The sequence below is a fragment of the Ictidomys tridecemlineatus genome, unplaced genomic scaffold, assembly GCF_052094955.1.
Source record: "Ictidomys tridecemlineatus isolate mIctTri1 unplaced genomic scaffold, mIctTri1.hap1 Scaffold_851, whole genome shotgun sequence".
Taxonomy (NCBI): domain Eukaryota; kingdom Metazoa; phylum Chordata; class Mammalia; order Rodentia; family Sciuridae; genus Ictidomys; species Ictidomys tridecemlineatus.
Window position 1 is genome coordinate 3403 of NW_027526102.1, and position 9603 is coordinate 13005.

Sequence of the window (9603 nt, forward strand, 5' to 3'; positions counted from 1 at the left end):
CTCTCAATACTCCTGCCTCAGCCTCCTGAGCTGCTAAGATTATACGTGTGTACAACCTCACCTGGGTTTTATGTTTAAAATTTTTCTCTGTATTGTTTTATCTTCATTTCTCCTTTTCTTTTCCCTTTTCATTTCCTATTTTTCAGGACCTCACCATGTTTCCTAGGCAGTCCTGGAACTCTTGGGTTCAAACCATCCTCTTGCCTCAGTATGTTGAGTAACTATGGCTACAGATGTGTGCTATCATGCCTGGCTAACCATTCCTTATTTAAACATGTGCCAGTGATTTTATTTAACTCATTAGTTAAACATATGAACAATATTCCAACAGCTCAGGAGGCTGAGGCAGGAGGATCACAAGTTAGAGGCCAGCCTCAGAAACTTAGCCAGACCCTTAGCAACTCAGTGAGACCTAGTCTCTAAATAAAATATAAAAGGGGCTGGGGATGGGGCTGAGAGGTTGAGGGCCCCTGAATTCCATTTCTGGTACCAAAAGGAACCAAAAAAATGTGACCAGTAAGATATCACAACCTTTCAAATACCTGAATATTATTATTTTTAAGAACTTAAATTAAAAAAAACACCATTTTTCTGGGCTGGGGAAGGGGCTCAGGGGCAGAGCATCCACCTAGCATGTGTGGGGCCCTGGGTTTCATCCTCAGCACCACATAAAAATAAAAATAAATAAAAAGTAAAAGTATTGTGTCCATCTACAACTTAAAAAATAATTAAAAAAACATATTGTGAGGTAAAAACCTGGTAAAACTGGCCTTCACACAGTTGCTTATGTTGCAATTGCTCAGCGGGACCTGAAATGCTTTAAAATTTGAAAAAGTAGAGGTCACCAGGTGCCTTGTTTGGGAGTGGTCCCTGGGGTGGGAGGGGGTTGGGGACACAGCAGGGACTTTTGATGGCAGCAGGTGAAGAGAAATTTCTAGAACCTACCACAGAATAAAAGGGCAGGCTGTGGGATCCACTCTGAATGGAGCCTGCTGTCCCCCACGTTTGAGTTCCTGCGAAGCTGCAGAGGGAGGGAGGGAGGGTCCCCTGTCCCTGTCTGGGCTGCTTTCTTGATGTTATGAAGGTCAAGGTCAGGGACTTAGACACCTGAACCAGCAGAAGAAACCCATGTCCTTTGTGCTGTTGTGGCCAGAGACAGCACCTGCTGCCCCTTCCCTAGCCCACAGCCAGGCCCACTGTCTGCCAGGCCTTTCCCTGGCTGCTGGTCACTACCAAGAACCTTCTAGACAAATAGAAGCAGCTGAGACACAGCGATGCCTTTCTTCCCCTCCTGGAGGAATCACATGTCACTGTCCCCTGACAGTGAGTATGGGCAGGCATTCCATTTGGAGCAATTTCCTCTTTGAAGAATAGAAAAGGTACTATTAAAAAAAATCAAAGTAGGCTTAAAATCCCAGAATTTTCCAAGCTTGAAAAACTTTTCTGATAATTCATGTTGTCTGGAAAATTTCTTTTTTTTTTTTTTTGGACCAGGGATTGAACCCAAGGACCCTTGACCCCTGAGCCCCATCCCCAGACCTATTTTGCATTGTATTTAGAGACAGAGTTGTCCTGAGTTTCTCAGGGCCTCAGTGTTGTGGAGGCTGGCCTCTAAACCATGATCCTCCAGCCTCAGACTCCAGAGCTGCTGGGACTTGAGGTTTGCGCAGCTGCTCTGAGCTTTGTTTTGGAAGTTTTTCTTGGTGTTCAGGAGCTGGGAATTTGGTTCATCAAACACAGAATGTGGCTTCTATTTTGAGTGTTTTCCAAAAGCCCCATTTATAGGTCTCAGGTGGATCACAGGCAGAGGAGAGCTGGCCTTTAGCTTCGATTCTCGAGTGTCCTTGTCCTGGTTGGGTTTCTGGAGAAGAGAAGGCAAGGGATGGCATGATAAGATAATGCCCTCCCTTGAACAGTGGGAAGGGGCCTGAGTATCTGATCCTGTGGCCATGTGTCTCTGCCTTTGGGACATTTCAATATCAGCTCACTGGGAGCCTAATGACCACCTGCCAGGAGAAGTCCTCTGTGGCCTCCTCATTTGTCAGGACAGAAGAGACCCTCATCTCTTCTTCTTCTTCTTCTTCTTTTTTTTTTTTTTTTTGTGGAGGGGCACCAGGGATTGAACCTGCGGCACCTAAACACTGAGCCACCTTCCAGCCCTGGTTTGAATTTATTTGGAGACAGGGTCTCACTGAGTTTATCTGGGTCTCACTGAGCTTCTGAGACTGGCTTCCAGCTTTTCATCCTCCTGCCTCGGCCTCCTGAGCTGTGATGGCAGGCTTGGGCCACCGCTACCTGTAGTGTTGCTCTCCACACGTGATGGTGTCTCCAAGTTCTACTGTAAGGTGACTTGTCAGTTCTTGTGCTTTGGAAGTTTGAGGTGAGAAGGTTGTTGGTGGGTAGGAGATGGATGTGGAGAGAAGGACGGTCCCACTTCTCACTGTGTCTCCATCGGTCATCCCTCCCTGGGCTTTGGATAAAGGAGGCCAAGGAACAGAAGGTGAATGAGCTGAACCCATGTGAGACAGAGAACCCCATGGGAGGCTACAGAAAGACCATCAGCCACCTGATCATAGGGCTCAAGACAGCCAAGGGCACAAAGCAGCTCAAGGGGAGTCCATCCTGAGCCCTGTCCTCAGCATTATGGCACCGGGCAGATGGTGTGACCTCTATGTTGCTTTTTCCTTGGCCTCTGCATTGTTGATGCCATATAGGACACTCAGAATAACACTGTGTAGTATAAAGGGCCACCTCGTAGAGGGCTTGGACATAGGTCCATTCATGAGGTAACTTTTCTCATTGCTTGTGGGAGTTGTGTGGTTAAGTCAAGAAATTGCTTCTGCCATCTCATCCCCAACATGATGACCACTGGTCAGCTAGACACAGTGGAGCACACCTGTTATCCCAGCCACTAAGGAGGCTGAGGCAGGAGGATCACAAGGTGGAGGCCAGCCTCATCAACATGGTCAATGCCCTGAGCAGCTCAGGGAGAGCCTGTCTCTAAATAAAATAAAAAATGAGGGTCGCGGGCTGGGGATGTGGCTCAAGCGGTAGCGCGCTCGCCTGCCATGCGTGCGACCCGGGTTCGATCCTCAGCACCACATACCAACAAAGATGTTGTGTCCGCCGAGAACTAAAAAATAAATATTAAAAACTCTCTCTCTCTCTCTCTCTCTCCCTCCTGTCACTCTCTCTTTAAAAAAAAAAATTAAAAAAAAAAAAATGAGGGTCGGGATGGGGCTTAGGTGTAAGTCACCCCTGGGTTCAATTCCCAATACTAAACCCCCTCACCTCCCCAAAAATTCAAAGTGGACACAATTTTGTTTTCTTTTTTTTCTTTTTTATAATGTTTTTACTCATCCACTGTTGTTATGATTGACTCACACTAGCTATGTACCTGTCTCCTGCTGCATGGCCAGGTCCCCTGCTGTGGGGTTGGGAAAGTAATTTACCTGTGGCTCCTCCCTGCTCTGTGCCCATGTGGGCAGGTGTTGTGAATCTCATTTCCCCTGTTATACAGATCAAGGCCTCAGGCTCAGAAAGAGGCTCCAGTTTTCCTGCATCCAGTGCTGGCTGAGGGGCAGGGTGAATGCGAGTCCTCTGGTGCTGGGTGACCCCTGTGAGTCCACTGAGCTCTCTGGAACTCAGTTTCTTATCTCTAGACCACTCTTCATCCTCCATAGAATCTCTCCATCTTTTTCTCTTTTATTATTTGATGGTTCTTTGATTCTCTGAGGTGGTTTCTCAGTTACTGCTTTATGGAGATCACTTCTTCCAAGGGCTATTTTTCTGTTTCCTTGTGGGGCCTTCATCCGCAAACTGCTCTTTCTCTTTAAACCCTCACCACATCCTGTCCACTGTAGATTAATGAGGTTCTGAGAAGGTGGCCCTTCTCAGAAATGACACCTTGAGTCAGTTCATCTGGATAGTCAACCGTATAAAATGCCTGAGAGGAAAAGAGTAAAATTGTCCTCTTTTACGTAGGAGAGAGGACACAGGAACACAGTGGAAATTTGAGCCATCCATTGGTCTGCTTTGTCCAGATTCTCAAAAAAAATAGGCTAAAGGAGAAGAGGAAAATTGTCTTCCAAAACAAAGGTGGTGCCCACCTCTTATCCCAGTAGTTAGGGAGGCTGAGGCAGGAGGATCTCGAGTTCAAAGCCAGCCTCAGCCAAACCCAGGACCTAAGCAACTCAGTGAGACTCTGACTCTAAATAAAATGCCAAACAGGGCTGGGGGTAGGGCTTGGTGGTCAAGAGCCCCTGAGTCCAATCCCTGGTACACCCAGCCCCCCAAAACCCAAGTCCTTCTGAGAAGTTTTTCAACATGGATGAGATATTGGGACAGAAGGACTTCAGGTATGTTGTGTGGAAAAGTGAAGTTCGAAGGAGGCTTACGAATCTTGGCCTGGGGACTCCCCAGCCCTGTTCCTGTATGCACAGTGCCCCAAGGAGGCCAGAGAGGCTGTGCCCTGCAAGCTCCTGGCAGCTCTGTTGGGGTGCAGTTGTGAACACAACCCACCCATTTTAAGTGTGTGTGGCCAACAAGATTTTAATGCATGACATAGTTCACACTCTCCATCTTAATTCTAGAACATTGTTATGCCCTTCCAAGAGACCTCATTCCCATGAATGGCCTCCTGCTGTCCCTCCCCCTGGCCTTTGGCCACCACATACCGACTTTTATTCTGGATTGACCTTTTGGGGTCCCCCTCCCCCAGAGGGAGCCCTGCACTGGGTGTTAGTCTGTGTCGTGTCCCGCACTGCCTCCCTTTGATTCTGGACTCTGTCTGGGACAGAGATCAGTTTGTTTTCACAGGGTGGCCATCTGTAGCAGCTTCTCTGGAAGCTCAGCCTCAGAACCTGTCTGCCAGCTGGGTCCTGCAGAGACTTCAGTCCTTGCCCACTGCACATCCCTGGGGAAGAGCAGGGCCCGTAGACCACCGTCAACCTGAGATGTGTGTGCACAGCCCCGGGAGCCAGGCGGTGCTAGGATTTGCTTTTTTCTGGTCCTGGGGTTCTAACCTGGGGCCCTTGCCATAGTGAACTAGTGCTTTGCCACTGAGATGTGACCCAGCCCCAGGGCCTAGCTATGTGTTCTAGATGGGCCTCCACCTTGGTGATCCTCCTTCCTCAGCCTCCGACCCAGTTTTGGGAAATTCCAACTTATGTTTCCCCTTCTGAGCTGGACTCCTCTGTGGGTGGTTCTGGATGCTGTGACATAGATGAGAAGACTGAGCCCCCAAGAGCCGGAATCATGGGCCACGTCAAATGCAGCCTCGGGTGGCTAAGCAGGAAGCTCTGGTGTTCCTAATCCAAGGACTGGAGCTGTAGTGGTGATACTGGGGTGTGCCGTGGGGCGTGGCTATGGACACATGTCCCCTCTAAGGGCAGCCGGGTCCCTATGAGAATGCTCCTACAACTTTGCAACCCCTGAAGGCAAGGCAAGGAAGAGTAATGGTGACGTTCTCTTGTCTCCTGCAGGCAGACATGGTCACCCTCAGGTTCACCTCCTGGTATTCTAAGCCCCCAGTCCAGGCTCTTATGCCCTGCCACAGACACTCATACCCACCCACTCCTAGGGTCGCTGTCTACCTCAGATGTCTGTTTGTCTGTCTGTCTCTTTCTCTCTCGTGTTTAGTACTGTGAACTGAACCCATAGTGCTTAAGCAGGGAGCCAGAAGCCTTCCCTTTTTACTTTGCTTTGTATTGTTTTGAGAGAGAGTCTCCCCTTGCTAAGTTGCTGAGGGTGGCCTCCAACTTGGCAATCCTTCTGCCTCAGCCTCCTGAGTCTCTGGGATGACAGGTGTGCACCACTGTGACTGGCCACTCAGGTCTCTTTCTAAATGTTTCCTTCCCTTGGGGTCAGAAGGAACTGGAACATGCATCATGGTTGAGTCCCCCTTTGTCTGGTTTGGTTTGCTTTTAGTTGAACCCCAGCATTTTTGAAAGTCTGCAGAAGGAGCGAGTGGAGTCCAGGGACATCATCTCCCTGGAGGCCAACAGCAGGGCTGTGAAGGTATGCTCCCTGGGGACAGTGCCATGCCTGAGGGTCTGCCAGAGGGAGACCTGGGTGACCAGGGCATCATTGAGATCAGCAGGGGTTGGTGGGGGAAGGTCAGCAGCTGTCCCTTTACCTAAGTCATCTTGGCTTTTCTCTGTCTTCCTCTTCTGGTGACTTCATCAGGCAGAGTGTGCAAGACCCAAATCCTGTGGGGGACAGGGATCAGGCAGCCTTCGTCCCTTCCCGCCGCACCAGGCTGCATCTTCAATCTTCCCTTATCTCACTGGTGTCCCTCCCTGAATCCTAAGCCTGGGGACAGTACCAGGTGGCTCCTCCTCTATATGCAGCTGCATCCCATGTTGGCTGCTCCTCCCTGGTTCATGGATGAGCCTCAGGCCTCATCTCACCCATAAATCACCACCTAGAAAAGCGCGAACTCCCGGCTCCAGTGAGTCCCCTGGATGCTTCTCTATCAAGAGTAAAAAAAAAAGGGGAGAGAATCTTCCAGAAAATCTCAGGTGTTGCCAGGGCAGGTCTGGGAGCCCAACATGGCACCAGGCTGTGGGGCACAGGAGGAGGGCGCTGTTGGGGGCCCTAAGTGGGCAGCGGGGACCTTTCTTTCACTGAGCTCTTTGTGGTCCCAGTGCCCATGGTCTGCTGGCAGAGGCAAAGCAGGTGCGACTCCTAGTCCACATAGTTTGCCCTGGAGGCCAAGGAGGACATGCGCTGCCCAAGGGCGATGTCCACAAGAAGAAGGAGTTCATCTAGGACAGAATGGTGAACGACCTTGATGTATCCCACGCCAGGCTCCATGGACAGGCCCTGCTGGTCCAGCGCATGCCCAAGGCCCAGGGAACCAGCGGTCAGGGCCATGGTGTCCTCCTGGAGGCCGTCTGGGAGGCTCATCACTGAGCATGACATGAGCTTTGGCCCCTTTGTCCCAATGTCCAAATGCTGTCACAGCTGATCTCTGGACATGGTCTGCCCCTGGCCCCCTGCCAGCCTGCTGGAGACTACTCTCCACCCCAGGCTGGGGGTTTCTGGTAGGAGCCTTCACAGGGCTTCAGACAGCCTCACAGAGATTCTGGCCTCTGCAGAACTCAAGCCCCGAATCCTCCAGCTCCCAGCTGGTGCTGCTCTGTGCATCACTGGATAGAGAGTCAGGTTTGCTCTTCATCCTGTATGAGGCCTCCTCCTCCCCACCAGGAATGGGCTTTTTGCTGGGAATCTATCTGGTTTTGCTTTTTGTCCCTTGGACCTTTGCCCAAGAGAGACAGAGACTCTTGGGATTGATGTTTCTTCCTACCTGGCCAGAGTTTCCTTTTTTTTTTTTTGTACTGAAGCTTAAACCCTAGGGGTGTTTCCCCATGGAGCCCCCTCTGCAGCCCTTTTTATATTTTATTTAGAGACAGGATCTTTCTGAGTTGCTCAGGACCTCACTAAGTTTCTGAAGCTGGCCTCCAACTTGCAGTCCTCCTGTCTCAGCCTCCCAAATTGCCAGGATTTTTAAAGACACATGCCACCACTCATGATTCTGTTTGATCCTTGCAGGTTAGGGGAAAATCTTGAGGGGATCCCTCTGAGTTCAGGAGGCCCTCATCCTTCCCAGGGGAGCTGTGCTGGGTCTGTCCACCTCAGGCTTCCAAGTTGAGTGACTTCAGGGACCTGCAGGAGGCAGGAGGATAGGCTTTGGTAGCTGTCTTAGAATGTCCTCTCTCCTACAGGGGGACAAGACATCCTGTCCATGATGGGCGAGTTGAAGCCAAAGAAGACAGAGATCACAGGAAGAATGCATGGTGAAGTCTGAGCTCATAGCCGAGTTGAGGCCCTGCCTCTTACTTGCTCCTGGTTCTGAGCACTCCCCACTGCACAGCTCTGAGTCTTAACTCTCTTTAGAAGCTGTGGCAACACTGTGTGCTCTGGCACCGCTGAGGTCAGGATCTGCTTCCTTTGAGGTCTCAGAACGGTGCCAAATTTGACACCAGGCAGTGGGTCTCCCTTGCTGCTTTGTGGACTTTTTTTTTTTTTTTTTTTTTGATGCTGGTGATTAAACTCGGGGGCTCTCGACCACTGAGCCCTGTCCCAGCACTTTTATTTTTTTATTTAGAGACAGAGCCTGGCTGAGTTGCTCTGGCCCTTTCTAGGTTGCTGAGGCTGGCCTCCAACTTCTGATCCTCCTGCCTCAGCCTCCCCAGCCACTGGGATACAGGTATGTGCCATCGTGCCCAGCTCTTCCCCAATTTTATGTCCTTCTTGGGCCCATTACCATTTTACTCCCTGAAAATGTAAGTTCAACATGAATCCACTGTTGCCTTGAGGCCTCACAGCAGCCTAAGCTCCTCCATGAGTGGCCAAGAGCAAATCTGTCTCTGAACTCGGTTTTGACTCCCTGCATAATGGCTCTGGGTGAGGACAGGCCTCAGATACTGGTTCTTGGAACAGTTCCATCCTGATGACAGGGGGCACTGTTTTGGAAGGTGAGGGCTGGGACCTGAGGCAGGTCTGCAATTCTGCAAGGGATGATGGTTTTAGGAGCGGAGGCAGAGCTGGCTCTGACTCTCTTTGCTCAGGTTTCCTGGGGAGAGGATTCTAACTGCCTTTGATGGAAAGTTCATTAACCTGAGCATTGTCAACCAGGGCTCCCAAAAGGGCTTCTTGACTGGGTGCAGCAGAGGAGAATCTGCATATGAAAACACATCTCCCTGGGGCTCCCAAGTGGGGTGTCTTGGCATCAGGCTGAGGGCTAGATGGGGCAGCTCCTGGACACTGCACCCCCCATAGCTCCACAGAAGGCTTTTTGTCTCATTTGGGGGTGATGACGCCTGTTTTCTTTTTTTTAAATGAGGGTACAGGGATTCGACTCAGGGGTTCTTGACCCCTGAGTCCCATTCCCAGCCTTATTCTGTATTTTATTCAGAGACAGGGTCTCAACCTAGTTGCTCAGGGCCTTACTAAATTGCTGAGGCTGGCCTCCAATTTGTGATCCTCCTGCCTCAAACTCTCAGGCTGCTGGGGTTATATCTGTGTGCCACCACACCTGGTATGATTCTTGTTTTCAAATGATGACACCAAACCTGGAATGCGTCCAGTACCCAGCCTGGGATTAGAGAGCCAGTAGGAGAACCAGGCTGCAGGGTTGGGTCTGGAGGGAACTGAAGTGTGGAGAAGAGAGCAGATGACATTTCCCGCACTGGCTGGGACCCTGTTCGAGGTGAGATCAACAAGGTGGTGAACAAGTACTTCGAACAGGGCATGTTCGAGCTGGTCCCCAGTGTGATGTTTGTGGATAAGGTGCACATGCTGGACATCCAGGGCTTCACCTCCCTGTTCCAAGCTCTGGAATCTTCCATTGCCCCCTTCATGATTTTTTCCTCCAACTGAGGCCACTGTGTTATCAGGTACATGCTGCAGGCTGTCCCTGCTCCCTGGGACTGTCCCCACCCATGACATCACAAGTCAGGATGGGACAAAGGGAGTTCATGTTGCCCCTGGGAGGAGACAGCAGGGGGACTGAAAGAAGCAACTGCCCTGTCCCTGATAGGCAGGGTCTCCGCAGGCCTCTGAGGCTGGACATTCCTGTGGGGAGCAAAGGACTAAAGA

At 50.6% G+C, this 9603-nt stretch overlaps 1 pseudogene; it reads left to right on the forward strand.

The window, feature by feature from the left end:
• Positions 1–2410: 2410 nt before the first annotated feature.
• Positions 2411–9450, forward strand: LOC144374758 (ruvB-like 1; annotated as a pseudogene).
• Positions 9451–9603: the final 153 nt, after the last annotated feature.